We start from the raw sequence: 23,351 nt of genomic DNA on the forward strand, positions 1-23,351 counted from the left end.
CCATGATGATGACTGGCTTCTAAGTCAATTTAGATTTCCAAGAGCTATCCTCTTAGAGCTGTGTGCTGAAATGGGGCCGACTTTACTAAGGTAGACTTTGAGGAATTTGTGCTCCACCTTCTTCTTTGCAAGTTCTGTCCACCCTTGGGTTTTTAGCCACAGGAGCTTTTCAATGTATACTGTCTAACCAATTTCTCAGTCATCACTCAGCCGCACCATGCCAGTTGTGTAGGATGGTATTATCTAGTTGTCATACAGATATATAAGATTTCCTTACACTGTAGTTGAGCAGGCAAACATCAAAGCACAATTCACAGCAACATCTGTTTTTTCCAAATATAATCGGAGCATCAACTGCACACATTGCTATAAAGGCACCTTCAGAGAATGAATTTGCTTATGTAAATAGAAATCATTTCTACGCTATTCATGTGTAAATTATCTGTGATTCTAAAGTGCATCTCATTCATGATGTGGAAAGATATCTAAATGTCTCGGCAATAATTGCAACAGCTCACTGCTCAAACGGTGTAAGCACCAGAATTCTGCCACCTCCTCCAGCGAAGTTGACACTCAGACGGTGGGCTGTGACTCACATTTTCAAGTTGACTTTGATATCTGACCACTTCTTTTTTATTTTGGGCAGTGTGCAACTTTCTGAATTTGAACTTTTGAGTGCCTTAGCCACACTGTGCTGCTCCATCAATTTCCTTTTATTGTTTATACCACTGTTTAAGCCACCAAATAGTATGTTTTTCCTTGCCTCCACTACACTGAGCAGGACCTCCATTTTGCATTTTCTGAAATTCTTCTCTTTCACATGTGCTTTTGCCATTGCCTTTTAACAAAACACTGAAAGGAAGGAGCTATTTATATTGATTTGCATATTCAAATAGGCAAAATTCTAGGAGGAGTCAGGGTGGTCTGTAGGCTCCTGCTTATGTGTTAAAATTCACATTGATTGGGATTTATTAAGGGAAAGTGTGCAGTTTTATGCATCTGAATTTTTTTGTGCATATGAAAATTTCTAATTTTGTCAATAAACAATGTTTTAGTGTGAATTCTACGCATCGCATTATACATGAGGCCCCTGGTGAGGGAAGACGTTGAAGAAGAAACAAACAATAACAGCAATAAAGAAGCAGTAAGAATGGAAAAAAGGGAAAAGATGGTTCACCCTGCTGTGGATGATGACTTAAGAAATACAGTTGGTTAGTAACTGTTACTGATTATTTAAAACACTTGAGAACATGTTGCAAGGTAAGCTGAATTTATGTTTGGAAAAAGTAAAAGAATGTGCTCAGAAAGCCATTTTAACAGGAATTGATTCATATTATTACTTCTTTGGGGTATATAAATATATAATTACAGTTTCAGAATTCAAATAAATTGGATATGCAACAGCATTTTTGTCAAAATGAAGAAAGAACTGGACAGTGCAGAGAGAATATACATCTGATCAGGGCTAAACTTGTACTAATGTGCCCCTCCTTGACCTCAGTTTCAAAACATACTGGTCATTTATGAAAACTGTTAACAAACAGAACATTATCAATATATTGTAGAACATTACAAACCGAATGCAAAACATTACCAGTGTATTTTTTCTACATTAATTGCCCTTCATGGCCTAGTCATTCTGCCCCCTGAATCATCCCTTGTCTGTAATTGTTCTCTCTCTCTTTCTCAACACTTCACTGCCTAATAGCTCATGTGTGTTGAATATACCAACACAAAAATGGCTGCCATCGCATCATAGAGCTGGATGCTAAACATTAGTAGTTGAAGTGGCTCCCCACTCATTACAAAAAGTGTTTTGAATAGTGAGAAATGCACTATATAAATGTAAAGAAGTATTATTATTATCTAGCCAAATTCAAATTAGCTTGTAACACTACAAACCAAATGAAACAAAACATTAATTTAACATCATGTAAAACAAATATAACAAATAACAAGGTCTACATTACTGAACTAATTTCTACAAAATCTACCTCTGAACTTTCACAGTTGCAAAGTCAGTAATGGCATCCATAAAACCCAAACTGACTTGATGCGCGGGCTCCCATTTGATGGACAGGATCACCAGATGGTTCAGTCTTTCTTGGTACATTGTTGCATGTAGGTGAATTATTTCCCATGGATTTCAGACTGCAGTATTTAGCAAGTTAGACAACACCGGAAAACAAATGTTTTCCAAAGTTGTGCTTCCTGAAAAATTTGGTGATTGTGATACACAGCTTCAAGATGAGCACAAATATAATTTTGGATCAATTGTATCACATAAGAATTTGTAGAAACATGAAATTAACTTTTATTTAATTTATCACTTAATGATGATGACACATTGCATTAGCTAATACAGTATTCACATTGACTACCTGCCTGGAGGAGATAGAAGCGTGGATGAGGCTCAACTTTCTTCAGCTGAACAGATCCAAAACAGAAGCCATCTTAGTTGGCACATCACACCATCTCTGCTCTTCTACCATCACCAGTATCACTTTCTCTGGCCAAAACATTCCCCTTTCCACATCTGTCACCAATTTGGGTGTTAAAATGGACCCCCAACTCACCTTTGACACCCACATCAAACACCTCTGTAAGTCTTCTTTCTACCACCTCAAGAACATCGCTAAACTCCGCCCAACACTCAACCTGGCAGAGATGCTCGTCCATGCCTTTGTCTCCTCCAGGCTGGATTACTGTAATGCGCTCCTCATCGGGATTCCTGGCAAGAGTATCCAGAGACTCCAGTATATTCAGAATAGCGCTGCCAGGATCCTGATGAGTGTGCGAAAGCATGACCATTTCACCCCAATCCTGAAAACCCTTCACTGGCTCCCTGTCCCACTCAGAATCCAGTACAAGGTCTTTCTCCTCACCCATCAGTGCATTTATGGACATGCCACCCTTTACTTACAGGAACTCCTTACCCCTCATACCTTCTCACACACCCTCCGCTCTGTACACACTAACACTCTCCAAGTCCCTAGAACCAAGCTTCGCAGTATGGGTGATAAGGCTTTTTCATCTGTGGCTCCGAGGCTGTGGAACGCCCTCCCTGACTACCTGAGAGCCCCACAGTCGACTGATGCTTTTAAACGAAATCTAAAAACTCATCTTTTTAGAAAGACATTTTGTTAAAAGTATTTATAGATTTTCTTGTTTTATTACTTTATTTTTACTTTGTAGCACTTTGAGATTGCTAAAATATAAAGTGCAATATAAATAAAATTTATTATTATTATTATTATTATTAATTTGAGCAGAAGATGTTTTGCTTCTGATTTTTGTTTGTATTCTCAGCACCTAATGCTTTTTGTTTTAGTGTCCAAAATAGTCATCCAGCATTGATGGATTCCACTTGTCCTGATACCGTTTTTCCAACATGGCAATGTGCTTGTGAAACCTTTCACAATGTTCATCAATACCTTCACCAAGATTAGGAGGAAAGAAGTCCAAGGGTAATGCACAAAATGAATCTTTAGAGACATGTTGCACTTCATGGTTTTGACTGAAGCCTGTTGTCAACAAGTTGGACATAGTTTGGTGCTTTGTAGTTCCAAGAAATTTCTGCACAACATCCTTGAATGGTTTCAATGCGATTTCCCTACTAGCAGTACTTCAATCTGCTTGTCGTTGATGATGTGTCTGATGTGTGGACAAACAAAAATGCCTCTCTTAATCTTAGCATCAGTTATTTGTGGAAACATCTGTCTCAGATATAGATTTCCTTCACCTTTCTTGTTCATCACTCTCTCAAATTGAGGAGGCACAAGAGATTAGGGGGCTGTAGCCACTGAAGGCCCCCGGTGCCGCCACTATCCAATTCTAAACCGTCCCTGTGTTTACTGTATATCCGTCGGGGCAGCGGCACCTTTCCCGTATTATTAATTAGTTCAAACATCATTGAGTTACAGGTTGTTAACGTCAGTTCTTTAAAATAATAATTCAGTCTATTAAGTCGTATGTATGCTTACGTAATTTATTTCCATAAGTTACTCTTTTTTAAATTCTCTATTAGTTAACTTACCTAAATCAGCGCTGAGGTGGGAGCTGTTTGCGCGCGCGCGATTTGCCCGGCATCTGACACACTCGCCGTCACAGTGGCTGTCGGACGAGTAAAAGAGGGAAATCTACAGATGTATACAAGTTCAAGCCACCGCTACTAAGGTAACATGAATCCAAATAGTAAACTCATTCCTAGCTGACTGTGGTGGGCTGGCGCCCTGCCCGGGGTTTGTTTCCTGCCTTGCGCCCAGTGCTGGCTGGGACTGGCTCCAGTGGACCCCCGTGACCCTGTAGTTGGTATGTGGCAGGTTGGATAATGGATGGATGGATTCCTAGCTGAAGCTGCACAGAATGTTTCTGCGTTTGAAAATGAACGAGTTTGTAAATTCGACATTGCTTTTCAGTGGGAGATTTGGAAATTTTAAAACTGAACCTAGCGATCTGTTCGAAGTACCTGGTCGAAAATTGAACCGTCTCAACAGAATTAGTGTGACACATCTCCACAGAATGGGTCCACGGGGGCTTATTTGTTTCGTGCTGACTGACAGATAGACAGACAGACAGACGTGGGCTTTCAGTGCTTTTTACACACCTAAAAGACCACTTGTACAATAAGTGAAATGTGGCTGAGGTCTTTATCCCGTGGTGGGTAAAGGGGCACCAGACAGAGGGAGCGGACTCCCATAATGGCCTACTTGGTTTCCGCCTTCTTTAGCCCCGCGCTGGTGTTGCCGCCGCCCATGTTGATATTGTTACTGGTGTCGTCGATACAAAAATAATGAATTCCTGCATAGACCATCCTGGGCCCACTATAAGCCAAATGGCCAGGCTTGCTGCTCCAATGCCTAACGGATAACAAATGCGTCCACTTACCTCCACTAACACAGGTCTACAGCTGGAAAGAACGTTTTAAAAGAAGCACAGAACTGATTCATGGCCCATGTCTGGTGAGTTTAAAGTCTAAGAATTGCGGAAGGCGCGGAGCTTAAGAATGTGTAGCAGTCTTATAATGTAACATGTCTGTTTAAAAAAAGATACATATCCAAATATTGTTCAAAACAAAAAAGGCAACATCTAAACAAGATAAAAAGGTGTGGTAAAGTCAGGGCCAGGATGTGTGGTGAGATGAGCAGGCGATGGCTTCAGACCACACTTTGGTTAGGATGGTATTTTCATGCAACAGGTTTATTTTCAAACACACACACATATATATATAGTGAGAGTTCAGCATGAACCTTAAGAAATACAAACACATCCGGTGTTCAAGTAATAGGCCTACCTGTACAATTTGTGAGAACTATTTTCATTTTAAAAGCTTCAAATTTCACAGAGTGCAGTTTGCACCACCTCATCATAATGCCTGAACATTTCAAAGCCACAAGATGGTGCACGAGATTGGCATCCATTTTCCAGATTTTCATGTACCGTATTATGTACTGTATATACCGAATGTTCTTAAAGTGTCAGTTACGGTATATAAAGTCTTTTTTTAACTGTCTCTTAAACCTGCACAGTTCATGGTCATTTAGAAAGAGACGGTGCCTTTTAGCTTCCAGGACAGTTTGAATCAGCCAAGGCATTTCAAAAAGTGTATAGGACTATGAAGATTATTCGTTCCAAAATTAAATGCAATCCAACGTGTTAACTACATTGAAATGCAATACAGTACATATGCAAGGTGGCTATTTGATTGTAGCATGGTTTTACAGTGTCATAAAAACCCAAACATCAACCAAAAGATCAATTGCTTTTCGCTATGGCATGCAAATTTCGTGTCACCACTTGCCCCACCTTTTGACGCTGATTAGTCATTTGATTACTTTTAGTTTTTGCACTTTTAAAGCGTGCCCTTGAATCGAAATGCAATACACACCGAGCCGCCGCTAAGAGAAATTCAATACGCCTGCTTTTCTTTTAGTTATGATATGCATTTAAATGGACACAAAAATTGGATGTCGTAATAAGAAGCAATCGATCACGTTTGATTTTTTTAAATTATGACACGATTAAACCATGCCAAAATTAAATAGCCCACTTGCATACGGTATGTATTGCATGACAACATTGTTAACACTGTTTTTGCATTTTATTTTGAACTAGTTATAGCTGAAATACCCGGTGTTGCCCTGAAGGAAAATTAAGTTGTTTTTTTTTTTTTTTACTTGTTTGAGAAAAATAAAATTAAAAATAAAACACAACTTTAAAAATAAAAATAAATTAACAAACAATGAAGACTCACTAATGTGCTTGTCTTGCTGTCTTGTATGTATGTTATCATCCAGTTGACGCTTGGAAACGGCCAACTCTATTTAATTTGAAAAGCAACAGGGGCGCTGTGGTGCTGGTCTAACATAAAGAATGCTGACAGTCACCCCCAGTTCGCCCTCTAGTGGTCGTTCCGAGTCGCAACTGGATGATAACGTGCATGCAAGACCGCAAGATCACCCCAACCCAGAAGACGGTGGGTTAGGGTTGATGTCACCCTACAGTATTTTTAGTTGACCATTGAGAAACGTGTACCAAGTTTCATGAAAATCGCTCCAGCTGTTCGGAAGTGATGCTGAAACATACATACATAAACACACACAGAAATTGACATACTATACTGTAGATGAATAATCTTAACTGTAAAATATGGCTGTTGATTTTACAGTGTACTGTGAAACTATTAAATAGCGAAAGGTAAACAACTGTAAAATGTCAAATGGTAAGGCACTGTTGCAGTAACACCAAAACACTGAAATGAAACATGCAGACCAATATAATATTTTTTTTACATTGTTAATCCGTAAAAAAAATTATTTTTCTGTGAAAAAATGATAGTCACGGCACCAAAAAAATGACATAATACAATCAGAAAGGTAATGGTATTATATCTTCCATTTTACTGCACCAAGCTGTTTAAAGAAATGTTACTGTTTGTTTACCATGTGTGGTTTGCTCTAATACACTGTCACATGGATACCAACTGTATATATTATCTATCTTTAAACAGCTGCCTTACATTAATTTAAGTCAAAATGATCATATGTATTTACTTTATGTAGTTGTTTCTTCAATTTTGTTTTTTTCTGCTTGGCACCCATTTCTAGTTTTGCATAAGGAAACACTCCCTGTTACAATATTGTTTATTGTGAACCACTATATTTTTGTATTGTGGGGGAAAAAAACACTTAAACAGAGTTAGCAGACTTATTTTTCATTGCAAGCTGAATGTTTTTTGAGGTTATGGAAGCTGATTTATGGTGGGTTGTTTTCAATAAACTGGCAAACCTGTAGGACACCATACACCATAAATGCAAATGTTACTTCTGTACCAGACAATATGCCATAACTTCATTACACATTGAAGTCATTTGGTCTGTGTTTTTTTATTGTTTAATGATTGGCATGGGGCAGCACGGTGGCGCAGTGGTAGCGCTGCTGCCTCGCAGTAAGGAGGCCCGGGTTCGCTTCCTGGGTCCTCCCTGCATGGAGTTTGCATGTTCTCCCCGTGTCTGCGTGGGTTTCCTCCCACAGTCCAAAGACATGCAGGTTAGGTGCATTGGCGATCCTAAATTGTGCTTGGTGTGTGTGCCCTGCGGTGGGCTGGCACCCTGCCCGGGATTGGTTCCTGCCTTGTGCCCTGTGCTGGCTGGGATTGGCTCCAGCAGACCCCCGTGACCCCGTGTTAGGATATAGCGGGTGGGATAATGACTGACTGACTGATTGGCATGTTTATTATAGTGCATGGATTTCAGCTTATAGTTGAACATTCACTTCTATTGTAATGTGCTGCAAACAAAACAGTTATTTACTGTAAAGTTATACCATAGACCTAAAAATATTATCACCTTATGTTTTATGGTAAAATTCTGGCAGCCACCGCTGCCAGTTTTTTAAATGTAATTTTAACATTTATTTTACAGTGCACGATACAGTCGAGTTTTGTTTTGCCTTTTTTACAATTGCAAAATCCAATAGCAATATATTTTGGTAAAAAAACAATTAAGAATTCATACATCTGTATTATTTTTAATGTCTGTTTTATGTGTTTATTGTTTTAAAGTTATTATTTTATTGTTTCACAATTATATCATTTTTGGGTGGAGTATTTCTTTAAGAGAGGATTGCTCCTTTGCTTCTAAAGCCTTTCAGCTTTAGGTAGGACCCTGTTGACTAAACGTATTGTGTCATTTTTATTAATGACTAGCTGAAGTACATGGCATTGCCCAGGTATATAAAGAATGGGTTAAGAGTAGAAAGCAAAGGTTTAGGTGTTTTTAAATGGTGACCCTGTTGTTATTGCTTGCTATCCCATCTGTCATCCATACTGCCTGTCTGTCAATGTCTCTGCACTCATGAATTGAGAATTGTTGAATTTTGGGTCCAACTGGATTCCAGAATAGCGGTAACTCCTTGGTGGGCTGTAACTATGAATGTTGTCATGTCTGACTCGTCCTTCTAATTCAAGGTGGACAGTCCATCCATCCATCCATTTTCCAACCCGCTGAATCCGAACACAGGGTCACGGGGGTCTGCTAGAGCCAATCCCAGCCAACACAGGGCACAAGGCAGGAACCAATCCCGGGCAGGGTGCCAACCCACCGCAGGACACACACCCACACACCAAGCACACACTAGGGCCAATTTAGAATCGCCAATCCACCTAACCTGCATGTCTTTGGACTGTGGGAGGAAACCGGAGCGCCCGGAGGAAACCCACGCAGACACGGGGAGAACATGCAAACTCCACGCAGGGTGGACCCGGGAAGCGAACCCAGGTCTCCTAACTGCGAGGCAGCAGCGCTACTCACTGCGCCACCATGCCTCCCTGGGCAGTCCATAGTGCTTAAATTATGAAAAAAAGCAGACAGAGCATGAGTTAAACAACAAGCCTTTGATTCTCCTCCCTGTAACAGTGCACAATACTTTTTACATTACAGTAGACAGCAGCAGCAAGCAGTGTTGCCCAGATAAGTAATGTTAAGTTCTGCTCATTTTGTCTGCTAGTCTGGCTTCAGTCTGTTTGGATGTTTCACACTTACTCTGAGCAACACAAGGCACTGATGTGTAAAGCTGTAGTACACACAAAAAAACACTGGGACCTCAGGGTGAAAAATTCTGGGTTCCAAAGTAGTCCATCTTCCCCATCTATAAACGTTTACAGGCAGCAAAAATGTTTCTTGGCCTTATTAAAGGATCAGTTTGTTATTTTTCAATTCATAGTTGCTTCTTCACAATCATGGTATATATTCATTTGGCAGATAAAATTGTGTTCTAAATTGAAGCATTTGTTATAAATTTTAATAATGATTTGTCTGTTCTAGCAGCTTACTATGGAAACCAACGACCAAATGTGATAGAAAAAGCCCTAAAACTTACCAATATGTCGATTTAAGAACACATACCTGCATTTATGAGGCATTCTTGTAGTAATGGAAGAAAATTAAAAATACTAATTTTATTACAGATTCTTTGTCCTATTTTCCCCAAGGTAAGGATACTTTTTTTGTTTGTTTGGTGCACATTTGGTGGAATTATGACAAACACAACGCCGACCCCCAAACCATTAAAATCTGTGTGGATATTTTACATAGCCTAGGGAGAGAGATACACAGCACATGGCAGCGTAGTGGAGAGAGCACTTAGGAGTTCCATTGAACTTGGTACACATAACAATACATCTGAATTTATTACACTGCACAATATTTTTAATAAAAGCTTTACCTTTTTAAAAGAGGCAAACCACTTTTGCTGTGTTGTGTCCTGCACACCAGCAATCAAAAACAAAACAAACAAAAAAAATACATGCAGACTGCATGTGGAACCTGGTGCTGTGAAACATCCATACTGGACTCCCTAAACCTCAACCTGATTAATCTAAGGTGAATTGGCATTGCTAAACTGACCCGTGTGTGTGTGCGTTCTCTGGAAATTGTTCCTGCCTTGCATCTGGTGCTTGCTGGGATAGACTCCAGCTGAACCTTAACCTTTCCCTGGATAAGCAGGTTAGGAAGATGGATGGAAGTATGCAGGGCTGGAAGTGGGACAGTACACACAGATATGCTGTATCAGCTTTCTCCCGTTCAAGAACTGGATGTATGCCTATAATGTCTGAACAGGTTTTTGTCACTTCATTGGCCCCTACGCAAGATTCGTATTCTCACTCACTAAAGCACACACATGCTTTACTAATCCAGGTGGAGCAGGCAGTATATTTTCTATAGTGAACATTAGAACATCCTGGATGAGAAGAGGCCATCCGACTCAACAAAGGTCACCAGTCCTATTCACTTAATTCTTTCAAAATAACATTGTCTAGTTTTGAAAGTCCTTAAAGTTGCTACTGTCTACCATACTACTCAATAATTTAGTCTATATGTCTTGGTAAAGAAAAGCTTCCTAATGTTTGTGTGAAATTTACCCTTAACAAGATTTCCCGTGTTCTTTTGGAACTCATTTTAAAGTAACTGTCTTGATCCACTGTACTGATTCCAGAGGCGGACCGTCAGGGCCTGCAAGGCCTTCTCTGCTGGCCTAAAAAAATATCTGAATCACAAACTGATGTTAATTATATTTTGTCCATGAATACTTATTAAATAATTCCAAATAGTCTGTCCACTTCCTTTCATAGCTTTTCTGATGGTTGTGCTGCTTCCAGACATGTATTTTCGTATTAAAGCATTTAACCAATCACATTTCAGCCATCATTTGTTGCCAGGCAGGGTCAAAGTCAATGAAGTCTGCCCAGAGGCCTTCACAATCCGTTCTGCAGGCCCTCTAACACAAAATAAATGTCGATTAAACTGTTGCTTCAACCAATCAGATTTTGAGTTGGTGTTACTAGGGCCCTCTAGCAGGCGTACAGCAACGTCACCATATTCAGACCCGTTGATTGGATAGGATGGTGTAAGTATGTCATGGACGATTTTGACTTCCTTCATCAGAAAAATGGGGCATAGAGCATGGGGCAGCTGTACACATTGGTATGTTTGGCGGTGACCATTCCCGTTTTCCCTGCTTCTGTCGAGCGGCCATTTTCAGCCCTAAAGCGAACTAAAACCTCTTTCTTAACCTTTTTTCCTAAAAGAATATTTCCAGTCAAAGGTGTGATTTTGTTTTCCATTATAATTGAGCAGAGAACAAGGATACCATGGGGTAAGGTGAACTGGGACGTTGCCATGAACATGAAGCTCACAGCCAGTCTCGTTTTAAAATGGCTGACTCTCATAACAATGGTTTCATTTTTGATTTTGTTTTCCTAAAACATGGATATGCTATTTTGCAACATGTGTGCACTCACAAGGCCCAGACCAATGCTGTAACATTTTTGGCCTGAAGATTGGACATATTTGGTAAGTTTTGGGTCTTTGCCATCACATATGGATGCAGGGTTTCATACAGCTCCACTTTAAACACAAGAACAAAGTATTTTAAAAATTTATTTAAAAAAATTGCTTCACTTTAGATCACAGTTTTATGTGGTAAATTAATAAATACAATGTTTATGAAGAAATACCTTTGACTTGTAAAATACCAAACTTGTCCTTTAAAATACCAGCCCTGGATATGGCATCCAGTGCTACCACACTAGCAGTGACCGAGTGTCTCCTCTTTGTAGCCTCTATGGAAACAGGAGACCCTGCCAAGGTAGAGGCCAAGTTACCTGGCTTAGGTGGAAGGGAGCCAAGACTGCGATAAAACAGGCAGCCAAAAGGGTCAACACCAGGCCAGGCCAGATGCTGTGCACGTTTCCTAGACAGTGCTCTCCTGCCACCTGATATCACCCAGACTTGCATATCTTTCTTTCCTGTATTTAATCAGCATTTATTTAGCTGCTCCTTCCCTTTTCATGACATATTTCTTGAGTAATATCCACTCATCCTCTGTCTATTCTGGCATCTCTCTGTAGCTTGTTTTGCCTTTAATCTGATCTCTTGAATTAGTGATTCAACTTTCACATTTGTGTAAATGAGGATCACCCGTCAAGGTGATATGAAGAAACAGCTATAAAAGAATTGCCACCAGCTCCATCATTTGACACCTGAAAGTCGGTGATGTTGAGAGACAAATAGTAATGATCATATGAACCAAAAAGGTTTTTTTTTTTTTTTTTTTAATGGAAAACAATCGATTTCATAAATGAAAGAAGAAAAACAGTGACAGCACTTACAGATTCATCCCACAAGATGGCAGCAACTGTGCATGTAGTAAGTAAAAATAAAGTTAGCCATTGCCTCTTTCTAGATAGATAGATAGATAGATAGATAGATAGATAGATAGATAGATAGATAGATAGATAGATAGATAGATACTTTATTAATCCCAGGGGGAAATTCACATACTCCAGCAGCAGAAAATATTAAAGAGTAATAAAAAATGCAGGTAAAAAAGAGACAATAACTTGAATAATGTTCAACGTTTACCCTGTCTGGTGGAATTGAAGAGTCGCATAGTTTGGGGGAGGAATGATCTTCTCAGTCTGTCAGTGGTAAAACTGTGTCCAATGAAGGGAAGGAAGAAGTGGGAACATTAAGCTAGTTATTTAAGAATAAGGGAAATTAAAGTCAATGTGATAAGTATGGAAAAACAAATTCGGAGGTGAACTGTTAAACATGTTAAAAGTGATAAAATGTAGCTTGATGAATAATGCTGGCAGTGATGAAGTGCCTCTTAACTTTTATGCTCTATATCAACATGATAAATTACAAACTGTTGTGGCAGAGTTGGAGCAGAAGGTTTTGTTTACCAACTCCATAGTCCTGTACACACCAGTATTCCATCTCAGTGAGACAAGTTACAATTACCAGCTATCTGAACACCTACATGTTTGGGATGTGTAAGAAACATCCACACAGACAGGCTGTCGAGACAGCAACTACGTACTGGAGTTGACCCCAGGATGTTAATCTGTTAGACAGCAGCATTAACCTGTATACCAAAATGCTATCCGGTTTTGTTTAAAAATCAAATAGAGATGTTAGAAAAAATATGGCTGGGCAGTGCATAATACATACATAGTAGCAAAATTTAAACTTCAAAATGAGTACAAGGACAGTCTCAAAAACACATCCTGCAGTGCCTTGAAAAAGTATTTAGCTCCAGCACTATTTTCATGTTTTATTGTTTCAGATTCCAAACTTACATTAATTAGCTGATCTACTATACAGTGGTGTGAAAAACTATTTGCCCCCTTCCTGATTTCTTATTCTTTTGCATGTTTGTTACACAAAATGTTTCTGATCATCAAACACATTTAACCATTAGTCAAATATAACACAAGTAAACACAAAATGCAGTTTGTAAATGGTGGTTTTTATTATTTAGGGAGAAAAAAAAAATCCAAACCTACATGGCCCTGTGTGAAAAAGTAATTGCCCCCTGAACCTAATAACTGGTTGGGCCACCCTTAGCAGCAATAACTGCAATCAAGCGTTTGCGATAACTTGCAATGAGTCTTTTACAGCGCTCTGGAGGAATTTTGGCCCACTCATCTTTGCAAAATTGTTGTAATTCAGCTTTATTTGAGGGTTTTCTAGCATGAACCGCCTTTTTAAGGTCATGGCATAGCATCTCAATTGGATTCAGGTCAGGACTTTGGCTAGGCCACTCCAAAGTCTTCATTTTGTTTTTCTTCAGCCATTCAGAGGTGGATTTGCTGGTGTGTTTTGGGTCATTGTCCTGTTGCAGCACCCAAGATCGCTTCAGCTTGAGTTGACGAACAGATGGCCGGACATTCTCCTTCAGGATTTTTTGGTAGACAGTAGAATTCATTGTTCCATCTATCACAGCAAGCCTTCCAGGTCCTGAAGCAGCAAAACAACCCAGACCATCACACTACCACCACCATATTTTACTGTTGGCATGATGTTCTTTTTCTGAATTGCTGTGTTCCTTTTATGCCAGATGTAATGGGACATTTGCCTTCCAAAAAGTTCAACTTTTGACTCATCAGTCCACAAGGTATTTTCCCAAAAGTCTTGGCAATCATTGAGATGTTTCTTAGCAAAATTGAGACGAGCCCTAATGTTCTTTTTGCTTAACAGTGGTTTGCGTCTTGGAAATCTGCCATGCAGGCCGTTTTTGCCCAGTCTCTTTCTTATGGTGGAGTCGTGAACACTGACCTTAATTGAGGCAAGTGAGGCCTGCAGTTCTTTAGACGTTGTCCTGGGGTCTTTTGTGACCTCTCGGATGAGTCGTCTCTGCGCTCTTGGGGTAATTTTGGTCGGCCGGCCACTCCTGGGAAGGTTCACCACTGTTCCATGTTTTTGCCATTTGTGGATAATGGCTCCCACTGTGGTTCACTGGAGTCCCAAAGCTTTAGAAATGGCTTTATAACCTTTACCAGACTGATAGATCTCAATTACTTCTGTTCTCATTTGTTCCTGAATTTCTTTGGATCTTGGCATGATGTCTAGCTTTTGAGGTGCTTTTGGTCTACTTCTCTGTGTCAGGCAGCTCCTATTTAAGTGATTTCTTGATTAAAACAGGTGTGGCAGTAATCAGGCCTGGGGGTGGCTACGGAAATTGAACTCAGGTGTGATACACCACAGTTAGGTTATTTTTTAACAAGGGGGCAATTACTTTTTCACACAGGGCCATGTAGGTTTGGATTTTTTTTCTCCCTACATAATAAACACCATCATTTAAAAACTGCATTTTGTGTTTACTTGTGTTATATTTGACTAATGGTTAAATGTGTTTGATGATCAGAAACATTTTGTGTGACAAACATGCAAAAGAATAAGAAATCAGGAAGGGGGCAAATAGTTTTTCACACCACTGTATATCAGGACACTAGTCAGTGGCAACTGGGACAGCAATTGTTAGTCTGAGTTGTAGACATTAGTGGCTGTGACTAGAGAAGATTTTTACAACTCAACAATCTCCAAGGCACTGCACAAAACAACCTTTATAGAAGACTGACAGGGGAAAAGTCTGAAGAAAAATGAAAAAGGACTTGCAAATTTGTAAAACATTACTTGGAAGATACTGCAGTGATGTGGCAGGAAGTCTCATGCTCTGATGTGACCAAAATGGAATTTTATGACTTGAACACTAAGTGGTATGTGTGTTCTACAATCTAACACCACACACATTTCACCATTTTGCTTCCTGAAAATTCCAATGGATTTTGGTCTGCTCATCACAAAAATCACACTTACATTTTCTCATCAAGTTCCGTTTTATTGCAATTCACAACTGTTTTACAATTTCCTCTTATTATAAAAGTATACCTACGTATACAGCATAAGAAATTCAAGTTGTATGTTGATTCAAAAGCAGTTGTACTGCTACTAGAAATGCAGCTCACCTCTATCAAACCCTGTTGTTTCACTTGAAAATAGGAAAGTCACCATAAAGAGTCTCATTACATTTAAAAGAAATTGCTTCTCCGTAAATACAGAAAAGAGTGGCACATAAACTACTTGTCAGCCCAACAAGATGTTTTTGCTTCCTCTTCATGTAGATCTTCGACTGTGAAAGGGATGAACAACAAAAGGTAGGATAATGATATCTGAAAAACTAATGCCAACACCAAGGAAGGCATTTTTGTTTTTCCACAAATTGGACAAAATTAATGACAAGTGACAAGAAATTCAAATATCTGCTAGTGGGGATGTAATTCAGAATTTTTTTTGGCAACTACAAAAAAAACAAACTACATCCAGCTGGTTGACAACCTGCTTCAAGCATACAAAACCATAAAGTGGAACATGTTTTTGAAGTTTAAGATGGCCCCTCCAGATTCAGATTAGTGAGCTTTTAAGTACAGGCTGTCATTACTTGCACTTACTACAGGCAGAAAGGAAAACTGACCACTGGTAATGCAAAGTGAACAAAACTCTGATGATATAAGGGTTAAACATTCAAACTATGAGCTTCATTCCAGGGTACTTCAGAAGTGTTAACATCCAATCACAGTCACAACAGGTCAGAGGTCAAGACTGAATTAACCTTTCTGCATGGCATCCACTACTTTGACTCCACCACACTGTCTACCCATCTTTATGGCAGTCACTCGCACAAAACCTGTGGTGCATTGTTACATTTTACCACCACACACACCGTCATTTCAGAAATGCAAGTCTGAAATATTTAACATTTACTATTCAGAAAAATCAGAGAACTTGTTTTTAGAGCTTAACATGTAAACCAAGGGAGCAAGAGATAGATAATACATGGCATGAATGTGCATGTAAGTGACTGATAAAGCATGTACTTGCATTTGCAAAACTTCCAAGAACCACAAGGACAAAAACCAAACTTCTATACAAAACTCCAAGATGACTAACAAGAGCACCGCTTATTTCTTAACATTCTGCTCCAAATAATTTTTTTGTTTGAATGGTTAAAAATCATTTCATAAAAAAAAAAAAAAACCCTTTACAGTAAGAAAACAAAACAGCACCATGTTTCTTCATCTCCATTATATATTACACTTTTCACAAAACAGAACAAAAGAGATGCTATGAAGTGGGTGTTTTATTTTTTATTGTGCTTTTTTTAGCACTAAGTTGGATGAAATACTGTTAAAAGTGCTGTTCCAAAAGTATACAAAAAATCATTGTGATTTGTCAATTCATTTATTAAACTTCTTTAATCCAAATCACCAAGAAAATTCTAGCTCTTCATGTCAACCCCAAAGAGAACTTGCGATAATTTTACCCAGAGGATCACCTAATTTCCTCAAATCAAAAACACATAAAAAGATCCTTTTTGGAACTGATCACCTGGAAAGAAAGGAAACAAAAAGGTGATAATTAGCTAAAGTTATCTATTTCTAGTATGCTGCAATGTCCATGCATTTAAAAATCATACAAGTAAGGCACATGGTTAAGTGCCCCTCCAAGATTTATGCAGATGTTACTGTATGCCTTGTTTGACACCACATTCATCTAAAAAAGTGAAATGAATGGGCAACACAAAGGCAAAGTAATAATTAAATATAAGTGCAAACAAAACAGACATGTACACCAATAGGGTTAGAGTTAAATCTTTTAGGGCAGATGTCGAACCACTCCTTTACAGGTAGCCTCTATTTGCTAGGAGGACTGTTAGACTTGATGATGAATCCCAGAGTGTGCATGAGTAGCGTAAACAATGTCTAGAATGGCATCAACATCAGGCGTGACAGCAAAGCGTATGCGCAAAGTAAAATACTCCGTGCGCATTATTTATTTTTTGCGTATTAATGAATCAGACTGACTTATTGACCTTCGATTTTGATGCAAGTGATTTGGAGATTGAAAATGAAAGGTACCTGCATCAAGTGATCAGTCCTCAATTGATCACGTCTACGGCAATGTTTGCCTTGAGGGACTACACAGGCACTTATTGAACTCTGATTTTGATGCAAACAATCTGGAAATTGAAAAATAAAAAAGGACTGCAGCCGATTGTAGAGCTGATCATGCCTGTGTAGCTGACATGTCTAAGGCAATGTTCACCCTGGGAAGACTGCACAGATATAGATCCGTGGAAGGCAAGCTAGCAACACAGCATGCTGGTGGAGGCCATGGCTTACAAGCCACTCAACTACTTCAATCTGTTTTTTTTACCAGAAAATCCCTTCCAGCTTATGAGTGATGAGACAAACAGGTATGTAATAAGTGTGTGAATTTACATATAGTAGAGGCTCATGGTACATAAAACAGAGTAACATTTGTCGTATTTTATGTTGATTTATGTGTGAAGCCATTGCTTTGTGTGCTTTTTAGAAAATTGGGTTTTCGAAAAATATTCAGCCTTGGGACAAAAAGAAAAACATTTGCCCTAAAAGAGTTAAAATAACCCTATAATGATACTTTGGATGACTTGAAACATGGAATGGAGTGTTTCATTCTGGTCATGAAATGCTATACACCCAAGACGAATACTTGTCATTCTAAATGATGAACTACTCAAATGCTGACATGATGTGAAGAAAAAACTGGCACTTCGTAGATTTGCTTAACAAAGGACTTAAACAGTTCTGGCTGGATTCTCCTTGTAGGAGCACTTGCTCACAAAAAAGAAATTCTAGACTATTAATCTGTTTCAAATGCATTTTTCAGTGTACTTTGTAAAGTACATCAGTAGGTAATACTAAAAATCACATATACTGTATACAATAAGAATGTTTTTACCCACTATACTGTACTTACATGACCTGTGTATGTTTGGAAACTGTCCATTACAACCACTCTTCTACCTGCGTTCCTCCTGAAGTGCTTCCTTTTTAAAAATAATAAAAACAATGCACAATATTATAAACAAAGCAATCATCGTTTACAATCCAAAATTGATACTGGCTAAAAAGTAAAGAAAAAGGCTAAATACCTAGTTTTCATTTTTATGACAAAGCAGTGTTTGTGCATTTAAATAATTAGGTACAATGGTTAAGGTACATAGTTAAAGTACCCCTCCAAGATTTATGCAAAAGTTACTGTACGCCTTGTTTGACACCACATTCATCTAGAAAAGTAAAATGAATGGGCAACACAAAGGCAACGTTTTTAAGATAAAAAGCCAATTGCATCATTCTCTTAATTACTGAATGCTGAACAGCAGTCAATACCTTAAACATTAAAAAGTATACAGTATCAATTACAGTTAAACCAACATTTCTATAAATCTAAAATCGTGGCGACTTGCAATGGAGTGGTTACTTTGCCTTACCCAGCTTTGGCTGACTCACTGGCCCCACAACATTATCCTCCTCCTTTGGACATTTACAGCATCAGTTACCCAAGCCCATTTGATCAAGAAACTGCTGCAAAAACAAAGACGGTTACTAAAATGACAATGGACTCATCCTCTTTCCTGTACAGTATGTGGTGAATCCTCCTGGCAAACTCAATCTACCTCTAAAAAGGTACCATTTATGAAGGGCACTGAGCACACACAAACATGTTTGAGTATGTGTTGTCATTTTCTGCAAGTACCAAGACAGCCCACTCATGGTCACCTTACCAAAGAAGTGTGTATTGTAATGTGTCATTCTATAACAGAAATTATTTGCATGCATTTTTAAAACATTCAGTATGTGCTGAATTCACATTCGTTTTTATTTGGTGGCATAGCATCCACTATGAAAAGTTTACTCTGCCTTGTAAAAAAAATATTAATTTCTAACAAGTACAATTATGTTCTAAAACAAGAAGAGTTGACTACCATACAAAGCTCTACATGAAGTGTAGTTAATCAAGCTGGGCCATGAAATAAATTGAAGCTGCAAGTAAGTATGAAATTTCTGAAAACAAAAAACGGACACAGTGTTCAAACGCTATTCCAATACATAACAGACCAAGTTAACTAATACGTGGCTTTTACTTATTCTCATAATTATAGTATAACACAACCTGCAACCCATCTTGTACCATAAATTGTTACACATAAAACCACCATAAAAAAGCCACATGGTTCTAAATTTTAAAAAGCATTAGTAATGATAGGGACAACAATTTGTTCTTGCAAGAAATACAATCAAGTGTGCAAAGGTAAGCACCCAGATGAAATACACTTGCAAGAGTTGCTGTATGCCTTGTTTGACACCTCGTTCACTTGGGGGGAAAAAAGCAATGAACGGGCAACACAAAGGCAAAGATACAATAAATCCTTTAATTTATAAATATTAAGAGGAAGAAAAACAGTTTACTAGATTTAAAATAAACTACAGGCAAGAGATAATTAGATTATTCTGCTCAGTGTTAACACCTGGAAAGTGCACAATGCCTGGTCTTGAGTATTGTACTTTGTTACTTTAGATAGATACTTTATTAATCCCAAGGGGAAATTCACATACTCCAGCAGCAGCATACTATATACTAAACTAATATACTAAATATTAGTATTTAATATAGTAAATATTAAAGAGTTATAGCAATGCAGGTATACAGACAGTCAATAACTTTGAATAATGTTAACATTTAGTTCCCCCCCTTAGGGGTGGAATTGAAGAGTCGCATAGTGTGGTAGTGTGTAGTTTGATAATGAAACAATGATCTACCAATTTAATGAGCAATCAACCCATTTAAGTACACACAAGCGTATTTTGTCAAACCCTTTTAGTTCAGTGTTCAATGTAGGCCAAAGCCTATTTCATTGGCACTAGAGATAAGACGGAACAGCCTGGACAGAGTGCCTGTCCACAACAGGGTCACCTGCAAACAAAACAACTCTGACACTAGGCCAATTCAGAGTTGCAAAATAAATAACCTAGCATTGTTGGCATGTTAAAGAAAGATACCATAAAAAGACCATGCAAATTTTAACCTATGATGTTGGATGCATGAAGCAGCAGTGGCAACCACTATTGCATTAAAGTAATCTATTAAAAACTAATTTATTAACAAATGTTTTATTTAACTACCAATCCTAAATTGCAGGGCTGTAGTAATGTTCTCTAAATGCAATTAATATATTGTAAATATTCATGACCAGTCAAATTTATACTGCAATCATGTGCTATTGTGAATTTCCCAAGATATCTATTTTACCTTTCACCTTCCCATTTCGTTGCGTTTATGTTGCCACACACATGCACTTGGGGGACCACTTTTATGGCTCATGCAAAGTAAGTGATTCCAGCACTGGATAAGAGGGGTCAGTTTCTCTACCTTCGGTTTTCAAACTGCAGTTCTGAGAGGCAAAGTCAACACAGCGCTTGACCTGACTTCAGCCCATCTCCACTAGCCCCGCCATTTCGGGTAAACGGAAGTGGTTTTCGATTTCAGCTTAAAACCGTGGCAGAGGTCGTTTATTTAAGTTCTTTCATTTTTCTTGGTTTGCAATTTAATGTTCTCACTGAGGAGGTGCCTCCGGTCTTCATTCAACCCTTGTGTGAACTTCCAGACGACGAGGATGCCGTTGATTTGCTAATCAATTTACATATGATTAAGGGTTACAGCTTATTTTCAACAAAAAAAAAATAAAATAAAACTGTCAGGTGTTTCCAGATCGTACCAGGCAAAAATGACCATAATCGAGTCACTCGCGATTTTTTTTATATTACAAAATGAGATGTCCAACTGCCGAGAAGGTAATATTCGGCAATTGTGTACAACTATCAACAAGAAATATCTTTTTTGTCGGGAATGTATGTGAAACTATTCCCCGCAAACAAGAAAACCATTAAAATTGTACAAATCTGTTGAGAATTTAAGGTTTTTGAATGTTTATAGTTGAACTTTTTTCCCCATTATGTTAATTATCCTATAGCAACTCATTTGTACAAAACCGATGTAAAATGTACACTTGTTTTGTACTATCCTTCAAGTGTACTACCTTTCAATTAAAAAAGAAAATAATAAGCTGGCCACGTGCCACATTTCGACTGACCCACCGCACATGAATTGAACACATGTGAGTGGCCTACGGTAAAAAAGCGAGTACAGGAAAAGTGGATGGACAAAGTCTAAGCCACCAGAGCAGGACGAGCGACTGTATAAAAGTAAGCCATAAATCTTTTTATTGCAATGAAACCGATCAGAACCCCCACAATCATAGTGTCGGGTACGCATTATGTACCATCTCTTACATCCTCAAGTCGCTGGCATTAATGTGTAATACCTACCGGCCTTTGGTTGGTGTCTTGACAAACTAAACAAGAGCGATTCCTTTCCATGATTTCTAGGCCTGTCGACAGTAACCTGGGTTACAGCAGTACTGCAAAACAGAAACAAAAATCTAAAAAATAAATAAGATTACATTTCTAAAATATTGCAAAGCTTTCGCTGTAATATCTCGCTACATGTATAAAACGTGCTTCTAGATTACTACCTGCATTGCGACATGTGCTCCATTAAACTCGATAAAGAGACGAAGATATTGGGAGACTTACCTGATATTCATGATTAAATCGCCCGCAGGAATGACAAACATGACGGGGGTCATCTTCTTGAAAAACTACAGTAAAGTCTTAAGTCTTCAGAATTTAAGCGTAAGTGCTTTGCGCAGCAAGGTTTTGTGCTGGACTCAAATGACGTACTCAAGATGTACAATCGCGAATCGGGATCCTGTGCCCACAATACACTAAACAATAGCTGATTATATATTAATGTGCATGTATATAAAATGCACCTACAACGAAGTCGCTCTGACTAATTCTTCTTCTTGAAAAGACTATTCAACTTTTTAAAACGTGTCAGGATCAACGGCTAAGAATGGCGTCAGATCAACCAATCAAAAAATAAACATGGCCGCCTGGGCGTGTCCAACATCTTTATTTGAATTATCTTTATTGTAACACAGAAATGACAAAAAAAGATGACAGTATAAAATAATTTTATTTTATAAAGAAAATGTTAAGCTATAACTATAAATAAACAAAAAGTCAATTTTTTTTGTTTTAAATGTTCCTGCGTTTGTACTTTTAAAACACAAAAATAATGGCCTGCATTTGACTGTTTTTTTTCTGTGAATTATCCATCCATCCATCCATTTTCCAACCCGCTGAATCCGAACACAGGGTCACGGGGGTCTGCCGGAGCTAATCCCAGCCAACACAGGGCACAAGGCAGGAACCAATCCCGGGCAGGGTGCCAACCCACTGCAGTCTGTGAATTATCTTACCAGTAAAATGTAATGCTGTTATTATTTGTTAAATTAAAATACTTTTGTTCCTGTAATCTTTACAGTCATTATCTTATGTGCCATAAGTACAGGTGGAAGAATTATGCTTGCAAAGTGATATCCACAAGTTAGGTTTGTGACAGGCTAATACCACGTTGTTTATTTTTCTGAATTTGATGAAAGCCTTTACTCTAGTCTGTTTTCAAGATCAGGTATATAATAATCACTTGCACTTTGTTTATCAGGAATAAAATTTTTAAACCCACTTAATCTAATTTAATTGGTGTGGGACCAGAAGTCTATGCTGGCAGCATTGGAAACAAGGCAGGAAAACTTCCAGAGCAGGTAACCAGTCCATTACAGGATATTTAAATGTAAGTAAATGTAAAGTATTACATGTAGGAAGTAAAAATGTTAGATTCCAGTACACAATGGGAGGTGTGAAACTTGAAAATACACCTTTTGAGAAGGACCTGGGAGGCACAGTGGAGTCATCACTGTCAACATCCAGACAGCATACAGAAGCGATCAATAAAACTAATTAGGTTATATATCATGATGTGTAGTGTACAAGACAAGTAAGGTCATGCTTAAGTTATAGGACATGTTTTGGTCTCTGGACAACAAAAAGACAGCAGCACTAGGGAAAGTTCAGGGGAGAGCAACTAGGCTGATTCCAGGACTAAGAGGTATGAGCTATGAGGAGAGATTGCAAGAGTTAAACCTTTTCATTTTAAGAAAAAGGAGCTGTGAAATTTGAAGTGTTTAAAATTCTGAAAGGAATTAGTACTGTAGATCCT

At 38.4% G+C, this 23,351-nt stretch overlaps 1 long non-coding RNA gene and 3 other non-coding genes across 4 annotated transcripts; all 4 read right to left on the reverse strand.

Annotated features, from left to right (window-relative positions):
• Positions 1–15,183: 15,183 nt before the first annotated feature.
• Positions 15,184–22,146, reverse strand: LOC114654343 (uncharacterized). The gene is made up of 5 exons (XR_003716697.2): positions 21,821–22,146; positions 21,554–21,645; positions 18,658–18,751; positions 18,144–18,213; positions 15,184–16,730 (listed from the first exon to the last, which is right to left on the reverse strand). It is a non-coding gene; the product is annotated as an uncharacterized LOC114654343 (long non-coding RNA).
• LOC114655213 (small nucleolar RNA SNORA13) lies at positions 16,773–16,930 on the reverse strand. The gene has a single exon (XR_003716875.1). It is a non-coding gene; the product is annotated as a small nucleolar RNA SNORA13 (small nucleolar RNA).
• On the reverse strand, positions 18,343–18,488 carry LOC114655212 (small nucleolar RNA SNORA13). Its single transcript, XR_003716874.2, has one exon. It is a non-coding gene; the product is annotated as a small nucleolar RNA SNORA13 (small nucleolar RNA).
• LOC114655211 (small nucleolar RNA SNORA13) lies at positions 19,442–19,581 on the reverse strand. Its single transcript, XR_003716873.1, has one exon. It is a non-coding gene; the product is annotated as a small nucleolar RNA SNORA13 (small nucleolar RNA).
• Positions 22,147–23,351: the final 1,205 nt, after the last annotated feature.

The sequence above is a fragment of the Erpetoichthys calabaricus genome, chromosome 7 (assembly GCF_900747795.2).
Source record: "Erpetoichthys calabaricus chromosome 7, fErpCal1.3, whole genome shotgun sequence".
Lineage (NCBI taxonomy): Eukaryota > Metazoa > Chordata > Cladistia > Polypteriformes > Polypteridae > Erpetoichthys > Erpetoichthys calabaricus.